Consider the following 20,728-nt stretch of genomic DNA (forward strand, 5'->3'; position numbering starts at 1 on the left):
ATGTTGGCGACCTCCAGGAACAGACCCTATCTCTTCAAGAAGGAGTCTCCTCAGCGAAGCTGCAAGGACAAAGATACTAAAGATTCCGGACAATCAGACGTTACCTCGTCCTCAGGTGAGAATGAAGGGGATCTTGGAGCCAATCCTGACACAGCGGCAGCAGAGTTCTTTGCTGATGCATTCCTATTTTTGTAGAAATAAATACTTGTTATCCTTTCAAGAGTGTCTTGAGCCCCTTCCCTAGCAGGCTTTATTTTTTCTGGTGTGAGCGTAAAGGGGCGTGTCTTCACTGAGATGAGGAAGAGGACGACGGAGTTGATGTGTATGAAGAGAAACACCAAGTTTAAAATGTAGTCTAGTTGTTTTGGGGAGGGCCGAGTGAGTGGGACATTTAAAAATGGTGTCGGCTTTCAAAACAAAAAAGTCAGAGAAGAAGGAAGTGAAAACTGAGTTGGGGGAAGCAGAGCCAAAGCAGACAGCAGAACGGAAAAGGGCTGCACTGGGAGAAGCAGCATTTCCACTCCTCTGCTCGCAAGCATTACATACCTGTGTGGCATGAGGCCAGAAAGAACACTGTAGGCACAGAGAGAGAACCGTCAGAGAGCTTGCAGCGACAACAGAGCTGTTGGAAGCACGGTTGTGCAGAGGAGCAGCAGTCGAGCTGGCGGGTGAAGGCGGAGCTGCCCAAAGAGCTGAAGGGAGGACTGCACTGCAGGGGAGGCCATCCCAGAGTGGGAGCTTCAAGGCGGCAGCGTGCCACAGGTCGTAGATGCTTCAATATACCAACAAGTCCTCCCAGAGCCATTGGGGACCCTGGGCCATACCGACAGGCATATGTACAAATATATTTGAATACAGACCTCGTGAAATACAAAGACAGTGCCCATAAATGAGATATCAATTTGGGGAAAATTGTAGCAAGTATTACCCGAAGCAAATGAATAGTAATGAAGATATAAAAAGACAGAACTTGAACAAATCCCCATACATGAGTTGTCAGTGGGGGAAAGTTGGAACAAGTAATACCACCTCAAGCCATTGAAGTAGAATGCACAGTGAATTAGCATAACTGTGTTGAATTAAAAAGACAAGTTAACATAAGAAGAATTCTTGGTGAAAGGGACACGCCAGACAGTGAACACTGGGAGGCAAGATACCTGTCAGGAGAGTACACCAGGGGCTCTGTTACACCCAGGAGGTATTTCCTGGCAGGGGAGTATACAAGGAGGTCCATTAAAATTGAATAGATAAACTTATTGGTTATGCAAAGTATATGGTAAAGAAGTGCACCAGAGATACTTTTGCCATTCTTAAGGAACTGTCATTAGAAAGAGACTCCTTTGCTATCCTTAAGAAGCTGTTATTTGGAAAATACACTTTGTTCATCCTTAAAAACATATAGTTTGAAAGTGCACGTTTGCCATCCTCCTTGGAAAAGGCTGTTTCTCTTGGATGTGTTTACTTGCCTTAGTTGTGAACACTTTGTTTTGCCAAATAAAAGTCAGATACATTTCCTTGCACTTTTAGTGCTCATTTTAGTGTGAGGGTCAGAATAGTATGTTTTGGACACAAGAACAGTTTGTATGATTGATGACGAGACACAGACTGATCCTTAGATTTAGTTTTACAGGTAGTGGGAGAAACCAGAAGGGTTCTCACCCGCTAGTCCCCAGGGATCTGTCATCCAGATGGTCAGGATACGGCCATTGCTTTTGGATCCAGTTCCTGGGGGTAGACCACTGTGGGAGGATCATGTGGGTGAGGGGTCTTCGGGGGGTGGGAGTGGGACACCGGATGGTGAAACGCGGTATCCCCTTCCTTGTACCACCTTTACCCCATCCTACCAGATAGGATATTTAGGAACTCAACCCCTTCTCCCCCCTTTTACAACACAAACACTTTCTCATGGACAGCCCGCTGTAAAAGAAAACAGACTAACACCCGAGCAGTGTACCTGACGTGTTCCAAAACAATGGTCAGGCAAGGTCAGGCAATTACCGACCATCACACACATTACACTTTCCCACACGGATGAAAGACGGAGCCCGAGAGCACACTCTGAGTGAGGCAAAGCTCACGAGGAAACATCAGTTCCAAGATGGCAGTTTCACGAGAGGAGAAAGACAGTGAAACAAATGGGGGTCGCAAGGAGGGAATTTCCCTTGACCTTTTTGACAAGGAACCATTACTTTCACGAAACCTTGAGAACAGAAAGCGTAAAACCAGGTACCCAGGGCCCTCCCGCATCAGTAATCAAGCCACGGAGAATCTGCAGCCCCTGTGGTACTGTCCTTGGCTCCAAGAACAAAGGCGCTTCATTGAAAGCAACACAGCAGGTGAGTTGGGGAGACTGATACAAGACCGGTCTGTGTTGAAGCCAAGGTTGCAAGAAGCAAAATTGTATGGCAAGCGCTGGGATAAACATTGTTTAAATGTGTGTGATAAGATACGCGAATGAAGTTAAACTGCTAATGAGTGATTGAACTTTAAAGCAAGCTGCAATACCATTGACGGAGTGGTCCGGCAGCACATGGATGCTCAAATGAAGGTCTCTTTACAGTATCCAGCTGAGAAGTAATAACAGTAGATACATTTGGTTTGAGCCCGGTGGAGGGAGATCAATTGAAACAGAATGAATAAATGTTAATGAAAGTGGTCCTGCGAAGGGTCAAGCAAAATCCAGCGCACAGTAGAAAGTTGGAATTGACTCGCCTAAAAAACCCAGGGAAGTAACTATCCCCTACTGAAAACCTATATGTTCCCCTTCCTTTCCTCCCTTGGACTGACATCATTTTAAATCTGGTCGGAGTCAGGTGTCGAACAGATCATCTAACTTCAGTGATGTGTTTATGTACTCTATGGCTCCTTGTACTAAGTATACACAAATCTGTGCCTGCTCCTTGGTTATTTCATGGTGGCCTTTGACTTTTTTTGGGGGAGTGGGTACTTACCCCCAATGGCTCCCCTATGTCCTTCTTTGCCTTGCAATTGGTGTCTCAATGTGTCTGGTGTCTCTTGTCTTTTCTGGATACCTTCAACCATTCCCATGTCTTCCTCCTTGGCTGGGCCATGTTTTACTTCTAAATACAAATAGTGTTGGAAATAATGTTATGCAAAAGAAAAGTGTTCAATAAACGATATGTCAGGATATTCAAGCCATTGGCCTCCTTTCCCTTTTGATCTTGATGAAATAGAGAAAGTTTGGAAAAGTACATGAATTTGGTCCGAGCCCGGCAGAGGTAGACCCATTATTGAAGGTTTTGTGTTAACGTGGGTCTGAGCCTGGCGGAGGAGTGCCCGGGTGAATAGAAAATCACCCAAGAAGTTGTACATGAGAATCCTGAGGAGAAAGCAACTTTCAAATGTTTGTTTGGTGCATCAGGCCCTCTGAAGTAGGATACTTTGAATGGCAAAGAGATTTTGATATAGAAGGACCTGATACTAACATTTGAACTGCATCCTCTTGCTAGAGAAGCCAGATACTGGGCTAAGCTCGAGTGTGCCGCCTTGTCCTGTGCTGAAAACGTGGGAAACGGAGGCCAACGGAAAACAGGAAGCGACAGCATGGGCAAAGGTGCTTCATATCCTTGTTTTGTAATATTCTTCAAAGTAAAACCATTCCCATAGTTTGGTCTCGGTCAATAACAGTCCTGATATACAAAAAGGGAAATCGAAGTGACCCAATAAACTATCGACCAAAAGCCCTAATGGAAATTGAGAGTAAGATGTTCTCTAGATGTCTCTTGAAAGAAATGGAAGTGTGGTCTAGAGGCGAAGGAATTTTATCAAAATTTCAGACAGGCTTTAGGCGAGATACGGGAACAGATGCAAGTGGGCTACTTATCCAATCATTAATCAACCAGGCATGCAAGTTCGGGGGGGACCCACTGTATGTGGCTAGTATAGATATGAGCTTGGCATTTGACTCTATCGATAGAGCAATGGTGTGGGAGAAGCTCGCAGATTGGGGCATCCCAACACATATCCTGGATATGCTCATTCATTTAAACAAGGGTACGATGATCAAAGTATCCCTGCGGAAATTGTGCCTGTTGTGGACAGACAAAAAAAGAGTGCAGACATAGATCCAGGTCTCAATAAAGTATGGAGGCAGGAAGCATTGACAAACTGTAATTCTAAAATAGTGGTATATGCCATATGGTGCCCCTGTAAAAAGATCTATGTAGGGAAAGCAGAAAGAAAAATTACAACACGAATCACAGAGCATAAGAGCTGCCTAAAAAATAAGATTCATACAGCACCATTAGTAAGCCACTTTATAGAACAAATGCATAAAGCAGAGGAACTTACATGGACAGTAATATACCAAATATAATCGGGAAATGATACCAATACAGATAAAAAATGACTAATGAAAAAAAGAAAAATAACACATTTTCCTGACTAAAAGTATGGAGATAGGGCTAAATGAAAGATCAGAATAGAAAATGGACAAGTTGAACAATCAGCCCGGAAAATTTCAAATAATGTGGTCTGATTAAACTGCGAGAAATAAAGGATATGTAAAACCTTAAGTAGTAATAATTTCAATCCTTGAAATAAAGAATACAGAGAAAAAAAGAGTCAGTTTCCAAATATATCATACATCACTTCAGCATTGACCGTGGGTACCAATAAAAGTACGAACAAGTACAAGATGTGACATTATACACTTTAAAGAGTGTTGAAATAATGAGAATAAGAATGCATTACCATACGCTAAGCGATAAGGACAAAATATCCCAAAAAATTAGGGTAGACAAGAATTAGGAAAGTTACTGCTAACGTGCACTCTGAAGAACTGAACCTAAGTTATGAGATTTTTTCGGTATGCACTAACATATACATCGCTATGGAGAGTTCATTGTGCAAACCTTGAAGCCATTTACCAGGCTTCAAGTTGCTATACCAATGCTCGACACAAAGAATGCTAGAGGAAAGCACATAAAAAACAGAAGCTAGAATGGAAACAAGGCACCCACAGACATGGAAAATAGACATGAACTAAAGCATTCTGGGTATTATAGAGTAAAGAACCTGCCCGTACGTACATAAAAAAGAAATGCCGTGGACCGGGGGTAATCTAGTTAGACATCCGGCAACATGGAAACACAGTCGGACAGAGCAAACCATGGAGGAAATAGCGTAAGCAAGCGATCGGCAGGAGAGCATACTGTGTAAAAAGCTTAATAAGAACTGAAAGAAGCCTAAATTAACCATGGGTAATCTAGAGACTTGAATTACTTTACATCTGCAGTGCGGGAGAGAAAACAGTGAGCGCAAAACTTGACAGAATGTCCATGCGGCGTTAAGAAACTGTTGAAACTCATGAATTCACTTTTAAGATTAACAAAGGCAAGAACTATTGAAATGAACATGAGGGTACTGTGAAAAAATAATGAAAGAATTCTAATCAGTTAGCAAGGTCAGATCCAAAACTAAGGATTTTTCGTTCTTCATGTTCCACCAGTAAATGTATTAAGGACATTGTAGTATTAAGAATTGGAATGGAAAAACACTGGATCCAAACAATCAGAAACCTGGTGAACAACGTTTAGTATACTAGCCTAGATGGTGAGCACCTATGGTAGAAATTAAACATATTGCTTCCTTTTTTGTAACTTTTTAAAATAATTCTGCGCATCAGTGAAAACGACGACCAATATGGTCTGTTCCTTTATCTCTTTAATTTAGGCAATACGAACGTGCTATTCTACATAGAGAAAGAGAAATAAGGAACCAAAAATAACGTAGAGGAGTGCTGTCCCGTTAGAAGAGAATGAATGGTCTTCTGAAACCCAAACTGAGCAAGAAAATTGCCAACTTACAGTTAGAGTCATGTAAGTAATGGAGCACTAGAAAATGTAAGCTGTAGAAAAATTAAGGAAATGAATCTCCTTTTTCAGTTAAGAGAACAGAAAATACAATGAATTTGTAATAAGCTTGGTTAAAACTAAACCAAGCTTATTTTGTCTTTTCAGGAAGACATCATGACTGATGGGAAAAATCGATAAAACGAGGATACCACATATCAAATGCTCTAGCTGATGCATCAGTCACCCAGGAGCTACTCATACAAAATCCAGGTCGAGCGAAAATCAAAATCTTTCAATACGATTGGATTTGTAATATGACCAGATGTAACACCTATAAAGACTTCAATGTATTCCTATTTGGGATAAAAAAATATCGAATGATGGCTGATTACCTACTAAAAAGTGCCTCTCCCTATATCCGTAGGCAGTACCTGCGTTTTAGACTCAATTTATGGCACACCAACGATGTGTTGGCTAGACGAAGACAAATATCTCAAGAACAAAACTATTGTCGATTCTGTCTAAACACCCTACAAAAAGAAACTCTCCAACATATTATTGTAGAGTGTCCCATGTTAATCCAGAAGCGACAAAAGTTCTTTAAAAATCTATTTGACATAAACAGTCCGTTAGACTCTGATCAAATATGGCAACTCATTTTCTCTAGTACAATATTAGTTGTGAGAGTTGCTATTGTTCATTTTTAGGACGCAGCTTTACCCAAACTAGAAAGTTAACTTATAAGTAGAATCAGTGGTTGACATTTTATAATGTAAATGGTTTGCAAAGGACCCAAGCACTAGAAATCATGTTGCAATGGAAGCATTGACGTTTTAAATCTTGTATGTCCATTGATGTCTTATTTTGAAGTGGGTTATTTTACTATCCTTGAGCACTGAAATTGAACTGTAATACGCATACTCATGAGCCCTGTAATTGAAATGCACAAGTTACTAAAGTTTTAAGAATTTCTAATTGTTTTAAGATGTAAAATCATGTATAATAATTATGTGAAAAGTTTCTGTTCTGTAATTATCTACTCTTATTATTTGAAAGGTTGATTTTATCAACCAGCCAAATAAAACATTTTTAAAAAATAAATAAATAAATAAAACGAGGAATTGAACCAATATAATTATCGCTCTGATAAGAAAACAAAAGAACGAAGGAAAAAGAAGTAAGAAGTAAGAGCACCTAAAATAAAAGCCCACCCCCCATTCAGTTAATTCTGTGGTACTACCTTCTCTTTCATCAATCCCTAATCCTGCTACCACAGTGTCATTAATTTCCGTCTCAGCTACTGGTTTCACTGCTGTAGGTGTGACATGTCAGAACCACAACTCTGTAAGGGGATTGGGCAGCCCCCATGTTCCATATATATTATTAATGGTTCCACCTTCAGTCGTAAAAAATGGCTCCCAGCAAGTTTTCTGTCCAGTTTTGTTTTTTCTCTTTCTCTGGACCACAACTTCGAAAAGGCACATGGGAAAAACTAGGACTAAACCTAAAAGCCTACCTCCTCGCCTTAGAGTTACCCTCTTAACCTACCTCTAATCTGCCTTCTAGCTAAAACATGTTCCTCACCTCTAATCTGCCTCTGACCCTCACTTCCTCTACCTCCACTCTAGCACTTCACCCATCATGGTCATATCATATGTATGTTCTTTTGTGATCAAAAGAGCACTGTTCCTCCTGTATATAAACAAATAAATAAATAAACAAATATGAATAGGAAAACTCAGGTCGGAACCAAATGAGCAGAACACCCGAAACACTGCAACTAATATGGACTCTGAACCAACACCACAAGCAGACATCATCCAGCGCCCCAGAAATGTAAATTACTCATTGAGGCAGCAGAAAAACAAACGTCTAAACGCACAGCATGCCAGAGAAACAGGGGATCTGCCATTACAGATTGTTACAAAAACTGTAATGGAAAAGTGAGAGGGACTTGAAGGTTTTTTTTAAAGCCGCCCACCTAGTAACCCAGTCCCTCGGGAAAAGACAGGCACAGATTGGTTCCTAGAGTCAGGTGCTCATTGCAGCGAATCGAAGGGGGAGGGCAGACAGAACCAGCAGAACCGGAATATAAAAGGAGACAAAAGGAAAGGCAGAGTGTGGGTTGTTCAGCTAAGGTCAGAGAAGGTGAAGACAGGCCCAGACCGAGTGACTAGACAGAGGAAGGGCAGTGCAGAGGAGCGTGGAGGCAGATTACTCCGGCAGTGTGGAAGGTGAGGTATTTGTGAGGGTGAGTGGTATCAGTTTGTGAGAGGGAAGTAGTGAATTAGAGAGTGTTTTTGAAGGTGAGGGAAGAGTGAGAGATATGATATGATATTTTATTTATAGCATGCCTATACACAAGTGTTTAAGGCGTGACGAGGCAAGGGGGGAACAAGGGAGGACAAGACAACGATCTTATTAGTCCAAGTGACATTGAGATTGCAAGATAGGTGCAGGGGAGTGAGGGAAGTAGGCAGAATGAGAGAGAGAGTAGGTTTTGGGAGGGAATAAGGTTTGTAGAGATGGGTGTGGGAGCAGGGTTTAAGGAGAAGGATGCAGGAGAGAAATGGGGGGGTTGGAATAGTGAGTGAATGAGTGAGTATATTGAGAGAGTGTTCAGGTCACAATATCCCTGGAAGGGTGAACAGGGCACCATGGCCCTGTGTAGGCGGTGAGAAGAGGGACATAGTGAGAGGTGAGAAGAGGGGTGTGGCAGGAGCTTAGGAGAGGGGTATAATGAGTGGTAGGAGGAAAGTAACTGTAGTGCAGTAATGTTATGCTGACATACTGCACACTGTTACCATTTGCATGCTCTCCAGGCGCTCAAAGGGCTCTGTAAGAAAGTGTGTAGGGTATATTAGCGCTGGGAGAGGGATAAGGCTAGAGGTCATGCTCTTCTGTTGGTGCTTGCAAAACCAGGAGAAACTGGCATCTGTGCGTGTCGGCTTTCTGAGAGCAATTGGATTGTGCGCACTGGGGTATTTGTGTCTGAAGGGGTGTGTCCAGTGACCTGGTTGTTTGTTTGCAGCAGTTTGTTCTTTTGCAGATGTGTGGGTTGGGTGTTGTGTGTGGTAGGGCTGGCCTGTAAGCATATATGAGGTCTGTGTGGGGTAAGCTGGCCTGTAGGGTGTGTGAGGTATGAGTGGGATATGCTGGAGAGAAGCCAGGAGCAGGTGTGTTTAGTATAGTGTGGTTGTTTTAATGTTGTTTCCAGGATCCATACTGTCCCCTGGTTGCCTTGGGTCCACAGTGATTGGAGTTGGAGGTGCTCATTTTTCTGCTGGTCGTGGTGAGGGGAGTGTAGTAGTAGTATGGATTGAGGAGAGTAGTAGCAGTGCAGAGGGGAGAGTAGCAATAGTATGGAAAGGGGAGAGTACTAGTGGTGTGGTGAGGGGAGAGTAGCAGTGGTGTGGAAAGGAGAGAGTAGTAGGGGCATGGAGATAGGAGAGTAGCAGAGAGTAAGATCAGATCCTTTAAGCCATCACAACATAGATAGTCAGATCATAGAAAATAGGGGTTTCTGATCATTAGAGACTATCCTGGGGTTTATGCCTGGACTATAAAGGGAATTGGTTGCACAATACGAGAGAGGACTAGCCTTAGCAACTTCCCCTTACCCATTTTCCAGCCCAGTGCATTCCATTGAACATATCTGCTGATCGGAATATTGAACTGTGAGGAACCGGAAGGTGTCCTCACTTCTTTCCACAACATATCATCCCATCAGATGGTCAGGGAGAGGCCATCACTCTTGGATCCCGACCCTGGGGACGGAGATGCAAGGGGGGATCACCTGGGTGGAGGAGACCTGGGGAGTGGGGTGGAGATGTCCTTAGATGAGAAAAGGTATCCCCCATTTCCCTTTCATAATGAATCCTCTGTCCCTCAATCCTTTATAGGCTATTGTAAGTCCTTTCCTCATTTTTCCCTTTGAACCTACCCAAGAAACATCAGTTTTGTACTTGGACGAGGAGGAGGCCAGCAAGAGTAATACAGGACTACTGTTTCCACAGTGAGCAGTCTAGTCCTTTTTGGAGCAATCATGGTGGCAGGAACTTTAAAAGCCAGAAGTATTGTGGAAATGGAGGCAGCTGTGAAAACAGTACGGACTGCTGGGCGAAAGCAGACCTCTCTGGAGAAGAAACATGGCAAGCTAAGCACTCCAGTCCCTTTGAAAGATGCAGAGCATGTGCAGAGGGAAGCGAAGCTGAAGGACGCTGGAGGCCGGTAATAGACTGCAAGAGGGAAACCGCCGTGACCCAGCGGAGCATTCGTAGAAATCATGAGCTGCAGGAGAAGCATTGCTGGGAGAGCGGAGCCACAGAAGGCCGCTGGGAGACTATGCGAGGTACCGCACGGGAAAGAGAGAACTTGTGGCGGCAGGACACTTAAGCTCCAATCAGTGAGTCTGACAGGCAGGTGGAACACCGGGCTGGCAGGCAAGCACGCAAAGCAAGCAATGTACATTGATTTGATTGAAAGCAAGTTTAAATACTTTTGAATACCGAACTGGATGAAAAGTGAAAGCAAGTTTAAGTACTTTTTGAATACCAAACTGGATGAAAGAAAGTTAATACCGAGTTGAATGAAAGCAAATTTTAGTAATTTTAAATACCGAGCTGGATGAAAGAAAGTTTGTGAAACTACCTAAAACAAGGAACTGCATGATAAGAGAAAATACGCCTTGGCCAGAGCCACACAAATACATGCATGGTGGCAAACCAAGCCACGATACAATACCAAGATGATGTAATATATGTGAATAAATCAAGCACCACTGTGAAGCTTAAGCAGTAGCCACGTGTTGATGGAAAAGAAGCAAGTAAGGTGTATTGGTTGCATGACCTCTAATGGGTGGACCATGTGATCTGACAACAGCGCCTAGCCCGAGTGCACCCCTATCTGGAAAAGCCATTGAAAACACCCACAAAGGCGCTTAGATTTTTGTATCGCAAAGGAACTTATATGTGATTTGAAGTAAAAAAATGTAACTGCATGTGTGAATTGGTGAAAGGTAGGCAACAATAAGTGTCAGCCTCTGCACGCTTGCACAAGCTGACTAACCCTCACTTCCCGACTTCATGTCTCCTAACAGGATACACACCTCTAAACCACTGCCAAACTAACTAAAGTGTACACCACAGTGTCCAGACCACGTAGTCTATTTACTGGCGCTCAAATAGCTCCATATAAGTTCAAGTCTAATTTTGACCATTATGTAGTGATGGTACATTGGTACCTTGGTCTGACAACACATTTCCTTTAAATTAGGCTTCATTGTACAGTAAAGTCATCATACGGCTCCTAACTGCATACACAAGAAGGTTCCCACAATAGAGACGAGCATATGCTAGGTGAGTTCACTGGCATTGGTACCCTATCAGTATTGCATGTTCTCTACTTTTAATCGAATTCACCCGATTACCCTAACTTTACTGTAGCTTACAGATTCCTTTGAATTCATATACTTGAAGATATACACAGCACTAATGAAGCTGTAAACCTACCACCGAATGATTAACTAAGCTCTTGACCAAGGTAGGCCACATCGTTGACCCTTCTTAAAGTGGTAGAACTATAATTTCAGTCAAAGTACTAAAGCATTCTTACCACACTTTCAATCACAGGTAGCCTTCTTGAATACCACACATGTGCCTTATTGATGGGATTACAATATAGAACACTATTCAGTAGACTGGATTCGACTAGGTGACGTATAATATATGTATTTAAAGGTTACAAAGATCTTATATAGAATGTGTATATATATATATATATATATATATATATATATATATATATATATATATACTGTGTACTCCGAGACCCCCGGCCGGCCCATAGAGCCCAGGTTTGCTCAGACGTACTTTAAGACGAGATAGCTGCACTCTTGAGATGGATGGGGGTGCATATTTATTACTCCAACACCAATCAATAAGGACAACTCAGTGGTTTGGCAAAGGGAATCTGTTTAAGGACAAGTACAAAAAACATGGAGACCTGGATATCAGCAGTGATGCGATCTTCCTTCTCGCTTCAACTCCGACGAACTTCATACAAGTTGTAACATTTATAATCAAAACTCATCATAAATGACGGGTAACACTCAAAAGTTAATATGCATTTCTATTGGTTCGGAAAAGGTAACTTTACTATATGTGCTATATCTGTATATGGTAACAGAGTGAGGGGATTGGGTAAACACTGTCAGGTGGACGTCTAAGCCCTTCCTTCAAAATGACTATTGTAGACGTCAATAAAAGTCCTACGTCTCATTGGTTCTACTAACTATAGGACCCTAGATTATTTGGTCCATTGTGATTGGGTTGGCACCAACCCCATGCATATTCTTCCACTTTGCTTAGCAGCACGCAGAATGGTCGGCCAGCCGCGGGGTTCCCCTTAGTTACCCAGCCTTTCTCCAATTATGGTTACAATCAATCATTGCTTCAGCAACTATGTATCAATTATTTCCCTGTGGTTGGCCTCAAAACTATATCTTCTGTCTGGAAAAATTCTGATATCTCTGCTTGGTCGGATGCCAAGTGCAGCTGTGGATCCTTGCTTCTTCTTGCTCGGCTGGACACGTAATCCCCACACCGTGAATCTGTCTCGTTTCTCTTAATTTGTATATTTGATTCTTATTACCCCTGCCATCTGGCTTCGCCTCCTTATCTTGACCTTTCAGAGACAGGATATTCTGTTCTTAGCTTCAATTAGATGTAGCTACTGTTCGCTTCTCTTATGAGTATGACCTTGGCTTTCCTGGCACGAGTTGCCTCTGCCGAGTTTCGTTTCAGCCGTCTCTTCTCGTTTTGCTAAATATGAATCTCTGTTCATTCGGCCTTTAGTAACCTGGGTTGATTCTGCTTCGTTTGCAAAGTGGAATATATTCATACTTTGTTTGAGGTAGATTTATGTACAATGGCGCTTGCCGCACTATTCTTCTACTTAGCATAGCAAGGCGTGCTGTTTTCTTAGCTTTCTTGCGGTTCCAGGCATATTTACAGGTGTAAACTAGTCGACTGTGTTCATTTTGCTTACAGATTGATTCTCGTACATTTTGGACATCCTTCTTTTGTCTATGTCCACGATATCCTTACTCATGGCGTTCGTCTCTTTGTGTCATTCTCGGGTCGTCATTCATTCTATCTGTGAGTCCGTCAGGGTCCTCGTGACGTCACCATTCGTCTTCCATTAGGACCTTTTTTCCTTCTTCCGGGACTGTACTTAGGCAATCTTCGCTTTGTTTCATTTGCTGGTAGGGTTTTATTAATGGATACCTTACTGTCCATGGTTTTCTGGGTATCGGTACTTCAATAGGTGTTGCTCTACTGATAGGCACTGGGCAGAACCCCACTGCAGTTCTCTGCTAGCTTATTTGCTCATCATACGTCGCGTATTTTGGTGTGAACATTCCTGGTACTTCAAAATGGGCGACTGGAGTGCAGGTTTTATTTGGGACCTCCTCTACACTCCCCCCTCTGGGCGATTCATCGACCACTTTCACCTCCATCTTTGGGTTCATTTTACTCGGTTCTTTTGTAATTTTCTTCACTCAATCATCTGGGTTCATTCCTTCTTCGTCCTCCGGATCTATACATAATGGTTTGAAGAAGTGTCTCTTTGGAGTCCAGATTTTTATTAATCCCTTCAGGCTTCCTGCGGTCCTCCCATGTTCGTCTCATTAGTTGACATTGTCCATTTGGGCTACAGTACATCCATTTTCCCACATAATTCCTGCGCTTACTGGGATAGAGAAACTTTGTTCCTTCTGGTGCGTGAATGCTAGTCTTCACAAAATCTCTTATTTTTTCAACAGTCAGGTCTTTGGGCTTCCATCCTGACTTGACATCAATCATGATCTTCATCCCTATGGCTTTCTTCGCAGTCTTCTGGCACTGAGAGATTATTATCTTGATAACACAAAATCCTAGTAATATCATCACTAGCAGGGCTCCCAAGAACTTGAATGCGTCTGCCATCCATTGTGGGACCCATGAAAACAGTGATCCAAACCAGCTGTCATCAACAACTTTGTCATCTTCATCGATCATCTGATTCTGTAGTTTTGTCAGCATCCCTATAGCTTCTGTCAAAGTTCCATTTTCCTCATCGTTAGAGGGTATAAATGTGCAACATGATTCTCCGATTTTTGCACAAACTCCTCCATCCATAGCTGTGATCATGTCAAGGACATGTCTGTTCTGGTGAGTCATCAGTCGGATGGGTCTTAACTCTTCCTTGATTGCATTGAATCCTTTTATGGTCGTGTTGATGGTCTGCAGTAACCCCCATCTGGTTATCTGCAACCATTTAGTATTTGCTCCCACTTGGATTCTTGACATGAAGATTTTCGTGAACACTGATGTTCATATGGAAATGCAAGAAATGCTTCTTCTGATTTAGCGGAGAAGTAATTTTCTCTCTTCATCCGAGTTAGCAGTTCCACAGATCTCTTCTTCCTCGGGTGAGCATCTGCTTTCGGGAAACTGTCAATATTCAGGTCACTTTTCAGGATCACTAATGCTGGAACGTGGACATTCAATATTGTGCATATACCTCCCAGTCTCTTGGCAGTCTGATGTATGCTTTGGATCCACATGCCCAATAATGATCGATAATTACTGCAGTTCCATGCACCATTCCTGGAGCGTCAAAAACTCGTCCATAGTTCTGATTCTCTCCCATTTTTCTTGTACCATTGTTTCTGAAGCACAGTTTGGCATTTTCCAATGGCACTATCTGTAGGGGTCCTCCTCTGTCTTCGGCCCATGTCAATAGTTTTGCTAGTTTTGGCCATAATGGCTTGCATATCTTCTGCAAATTTTCAATTGCTTTTTTGCAGGCTCCAGTGACCATCCATGCTCTGCAGATCACTACTCCTTTCTCCCATTAGTCTGGTGAAAGTACTGTTCCCAAAATCTGCATTTGGCCTCTGTTCTTCCAACTTCGAGCCTCTTCTGGAGTTTTTCCTTGGACATTTAGCTTCTGGTTCACTTCCCATCTTATTTCTGTTCCTTTAACTCCAGGCTTCTCGTACCTGATCACATGATTTCTGGTATGAGCTCTGTTTCTTGTCTTTATGTCTTGGACATAATCATCTTCATCGGGTAAGCTGTTTCCGTTGCCCATATTAGGGAAGCGTCACTTCCCATAAACTGGCCTCTAGTTTTGCACATGGCTACGTGCGAAAGACAGTGTGCTGTCTGGACATTGATTTCTACAGCTACTAAGATCTTGGACTTCCCCATGCTGTATGGTAGGAGTGCATAAACAAAGCATTCCCCTTCTGAACTTCGTCTTCCAACTTCCTTCATGTGCTGGTACCAAATGTTGTTTCCTAAATGTGCTGTGCTATCCAGGTAGTCGTTTAGTTCGTTGTCATCTCCATGTATGCTTCTCTTGATTCTTAGTGTTTTCCTGTAATTGGCTATAACTACATCCCTGAATGCATTTGTATGGCTCCTTCTTGCTGGAGGATTCTCAGGTATCTCGGTCCATGGTGCAGGCCTCCTCATCTGCACCATTTGAGTGGACAAGGGTCTAGCAGCTCTTTCATGGTCCTCATACATCTTTTTCCTGCTGTTTATAAATGCCCATCTCAACCACCTGGTCATTGGTCCGGTGTATGGCTGTACTGTAGAACTGGTACTTGTTCCTTTTGCTGGAACATATATACTAGTCAATGTTGTCTCTGTTTGTTGATTCCACAGCTTCCTTTGTTTCTTCAGGAATTCAGCTTCCTCCATTTGTCTTTTCACTTTGTTTGTTGTGAAACTTTTCACGGTAGACAGTCTCTTTTTCTCTACTGATCTGGCTTGTGGTTCTTCAGGCATTGACACTAGGGTTGTTGCATGTGCACTCAGTGTCTGCATGCGTGTGGTTGTCAGTAATCTTATTTCATTCATTCCTTGCCAACGCTGTCTCCGGCTTTTCCTTTTGTTTGTTACCACAAGCGTGTGCGTGTCATTGCTAGTTACATCCATTTCAAGCTCATTCATTCCCCCATGAGATCTTCTAGGGACTGGAATGACTATGTAAGGTCTGGGTGCTTTTGTAGATTTCATGCGTGCATCATTAGCTGGGTGCACTGGGATTGGAACGCTTTGTGCACCAATAAAAAATGCAGTTCTGATTGTTAATGACAGTAAAACAATGATGAATATGATACACAAATACATTATGCTCCTGTATGTCAGGCGGCAGCATTTACTTCCAGAGAAGCGTGGTCTTCTCTCCTCCTGCGGGAGGACAAGATTGCTATTCTGGATCCCCATCTCGATCATTCGCCAAATGTCAATTTTTTATTGTATTCTTTTAACAATATCGTCTTTCGGATTCTGGTTAACAGTTTCAGGTGTTCCACAAATGACCCCCGTCTTGGATGTGGTGTATTGTCTTTTTTTTCAGGATACATTTCCTTTGCTAGACTATGGGAAAAATCAAATCAAATAACACTTCAGTAAGTCCTTTTACTGTGCGTGCTCAAAGTAGGTCAACTCCCAGTCCACGCCTCGGATTTGCTTCAGTCCTGAAGACATATTGTATCCTGGTCAGTACGAAGAAAAAACAAAATACTAACACATAGAATAAAGCGAAATTCTTGACATTGCCTCCTCGATCCGTCCCTCAGTGGAAAGCTTTTAGAATCTCCTCAGATAGTTCTGCTGATGGTTAGAGAGTTCCACTTGGAGTACAATTCCATGCAAGAGCATGCCCATCGGTGCAACGTTGGCTGGATCTCTGATGACTGTGAGTACATCAACGTCGATCGGTCTCCCTACTAGTTCTGGAAAGTCAGAGATTAGGCGAAAGAGGACATTGTGGGCCAACCTGCTGTCTTCTGGTGACAAGGACATCTGTCCTGTCTTGCTGAGTTTCAGGATTGTATGCTTCCTCTTTAATGCAAGCAATGTCTGCACGTTCCGTTTGCATGGAGTGCAACTAAGAACACAATGTTATTTAGGAGTGTGCTCAGACATTCTGTATTTGCTGGATCTCGAAGAAACGTGAGTGTGTCTGTTGTTTTCCCGGCAAGATTTGGACAGTCTTCGATTATGCGAAAGAACAAAGTATTGACAAGCTCATTTACTTCCATCCTTGCTTGGGACATTTAGCTTCTCCTCACTGTACTCAGGAAGTAGGAGAAATTGTTCGGTAATTACAGCAATTGTTACACTGACCTGGTCTCTTCGGGCGCGTTGGGGCATGGTTGGAGCCCTCCCTTTCTTGCATTCTTCTTCCTGTGGCTATCTCCTTTGGCGTAAGATGATGGTTGGAAACGGGTTGGTTCCGGAGTGCATACAGTACCAAAGAAAGGCAGTGCAACCACCCCTTTCTTAGAGTCAGCTTCAACTTGGCTATCCTTTCTTTTAATAAGCCGTTGAGCTTCTCACGGATTCTGTTACCTTGTGGATGATACGCCGACGTGAACGCTAATCTGTTCAAATGTTTCATTTACAAAGTGAGCTCCGTTGTCTGATCTCATGACTTCACACGCCCCCCACCTGGGGAACACTTCTCTCACAAAAAATTTGGCCACACAGGTAGAGTCTGGGTGTGTACAGGGACCTGCCTCAATCCATCTAGAGAATGGTCACACCACAACAATTAAGTATCTGTACCCGTTACACACTTGAATCATGTCGACGTAATCGACATGCAAGTGCTGACAAGGCCCATTTGGCCTGGGGATGACTCCTCTCATTACTTTTAATGTGTGCCCAGCTGTGAATTGTTGGCAGATTATACAGTTTACTATAAAGAATGCAACGTGCTCGGTTAAATTCAGTATGAACCAGTCTTCCGCGAGTGTTGCTGCTAGATTCTCTTTTGTCTTGTGTGCCGGATAATGTAGCTGTTCCAGCGCTATTCTTAACAGGGTTGCAGGCATTACTGGTTTACCGGTGCTGTCTTCTCGCCACAAGCTGTCAGAGGGGTTTAAAGAACACCCTCGCCACTTCCAAAGATTCTTTTCTTCCTGCGGTGCCTCCCCTTGGAGTTCCATCAACTGTGTTTGCCCAAGATTGTTGTAGCTTTCAGGTGTAGTTCGTGCAACCATTTTTCGCTCATTGGCATGGATAACTTCCATGATCATTTCATCTTTTGATGCCATACACTTGGCTTCCGTGTCTGCTGCTTGATTTCCGCGTGAGATATAATCTGTCCCTTTCGTGTGGGCGCCGCATTTCACAACTGCTATACCCACTGGGAGCTGTAGTGCCTTAATCAGCCTGTCCAATAAGGCAGGCTGCGTGCTGCACTGGCGTGCTGTCTGCTCAGAGGTAGCCCCTCCTTTTCCAGCGTGCTAAGCCTGCATGCACTGTCGAGGTCACATAGGCGGAGTTACTGTACACCGTTAGTTCTTGGTCTGCGTGATTCTCAATGGCGAGTATCAACACCAATAATTCTGCAGCCTGTGCTGAGTAATGAGATGGTATTCGTGCACTAATAAGTACTCGAAATTCTCCATTTGCTGTGTGCTTCATCACAGCGATGCCTGTATACCTTTGTCTGTCATTTTGATCGATTCTCGAAGAACCGTCAATAAAGACACTTTCTCCTTCTGCCAAAGCGTTTTCTTTCACCCTGGGGATTTCGTTTGCACAGTCATGTATTGGCTCTCCTTCAGTGACTGACTCTGCTATAAACATAGCTGGGTTTATTATTTTGCATCGTACTACCTTAATCGATGGATTCGATATGATAACTTCATAGGCAGAAGCTCTCTGAGATGTCAATGTGCCATTTGGTTTCTCTAGAATGGCAAATAGTGAGTGCTCGACGTACAACGTCATAGAGCATCTCATCACTATGGTTGTAGCCTTCTCTATAGCGAACGTTGCAGCAGCTAAACTTTGTTCGCAAGGGAAATTACCCCTCATCACTGGGTCCAAGTTTCCACTATAGTATGCCAGGGGCTTGTACCCCAATGTGGTGCTCTGTGTGAGCACTGCCGTCATAACGCTGCCATTTGTGTGTGAAAACAGGTAAAATTCCTCTGCATAACTGGGAATCCCTAGAACTGGTGCTGTTAGACCAGAAAAGTAATCCCATAGTCGAATGATACGTATAGTATGTTGGCCAGAAGCAAATCGCATCATGTGACAAACATCGCAATCCAAGAATCGTCAGTGTAACCAAAGGGCGTCCATTTTGTGAAATGTCGGCCATTTGCTTTTTTGCTTTCTCTGTTAAACGCTTTGCAAATATATTCTATGCTTTAGATTCACACACAGTGCGAGGCCACGGCTTGAACTCTGAAATGCTAATGCAGACAGGAAAGTCAAACTGTGCAGAAATACATTGTTTTCCTCTCTTACTAAGTCCTTGAAGTCGAGCAGAAGCCGCATCTAATCAGTATTCCAGGAGTCGGTTTGTCTTGCAAGCACTGTTGTAAAAGGCAGTTAAACATGAATTATATTCTGCTAGCGGTGCTCCTTCATGGGGAAGGGTATTCTCTGCTTCAGAACTATCTGACCCTTAGCTCATGAGCCGTAACACACAGATAACGTAGTATGGAATGTTTCTCTGCTCAGAACAAAATATCTTTACCGAGCCAGAGCTCCATGTTCCCCATAACAGAAAGCTGTCTCTGCTGCCTTTGCTAGAATAACTATGTTTTTCCCAAAACAGAAAGCTGTCTCTGCTGCCTTTGCTAGAATAACTATGTTTAGACTGAATGAAGACTTGTCATAACGTGTCATAATTGTCAATCACTGAACCCTAGCCTGTATGACATGTATGAGGGCGGCTCGAATTGCCTTAACAAAATATACTGCATAATGTATATATATTGCTGCTTGAGTGTTGTTCGCTCTCTCGCATCTCACGGGGTCTGCAAACACACGTCGTGAGACGTTGAGACCCAGTCGGCCGACTGAGAAACTTTGAATAAAACCAGACTTGTTTGGAAAACGTACCTCACGTCTGACGTGTCATAGTATATGGTTATTGTGCCTTAGTTCCCATATGCAGTCTTTATGGCCTAGCAAATATGGCGCCCGAATAGAGACCCTCCCATTAATGCTCGATCGTATACATTGAAGTTGAAGGAAGGCAAAAACGAGTCGAGGACGAAGCCGTCAGACGGGGATTGGAAGGTGTTGGGGGCGCCCCTGTATAAGTGATGAGAGACTCCTCTGCAGATCTGTACACAGCCGATCCCTGATCGACGAGCAGCGCCCAGAGAGCATCAAGACGAGGGTCCTGGAAACGAGGCAGATTGAGCCAGACATGCGGTCGTGACGATTCTTGGTTGCGTCTGTATACGGGCGAATTGTGTCCTGAGTGATGAATTGATTGATCAGGTGAGTCGTGCCCCGATTCTTAAACGTCCTGATATCGGTCAAGTGTTGCTCTTGCAAGATCAAACGCCCGGGGAAAGAAAAGGGTAAGAATTAACCATGCCTGGGAAATTGTCTTCCGGTTTAGTGAGTTTTTTTCACTGCGGTAGACAATCTTTGGAAACTGTCGAGGTCGCGCCACCCGAAGGTTCGTCGGCACATGAAATGTACATCAAGTATAGTATAGGGGCAATAGTGTTTAATGCGATTTGGCATAGGCAGACCAGACGTGTATCAGACCTTCAGTGGCCAAATAATGGGTGCTTTGAATTAGCACGTATAGAGCACCTAGAATCAGTATTGCTACGCAAGAAGGCCAAACCTGCAGCGTTTGACGTTGTAAGAGACTGGAGGAAGGAAGCTAATCTCTGTTTGAGAAGTAGGGTGAAACACGCACGTAGACATAAAACAAATGTAGAGAAAGTGCTAGAGCATGATCAGCATCAGCAGACAGAAGCCATTAGGAACATGGATAGGGCTTTCCAATTAGATATACAGAAAATATATCCTTCACAAGATTTGCATACATCAGATGAGCTAATAAACAAAATATTAAATGAG

This window comes from Ambystoma mexicanum, chromosome 5p (genome assembly GCF_040938575.1).
Source record: "Ambystoma mexicanum isolate Mex_15411 chromosome 5p, UKY_AmexF1_1, whole genome shotgun sequence".
NCBI classification, from domain to species: Eukaryota; Metazoa; Chordata; class Amphibia; order Caudata; family Ambystomatidae; genus Ambystoma; species Ambystoma mexicanum.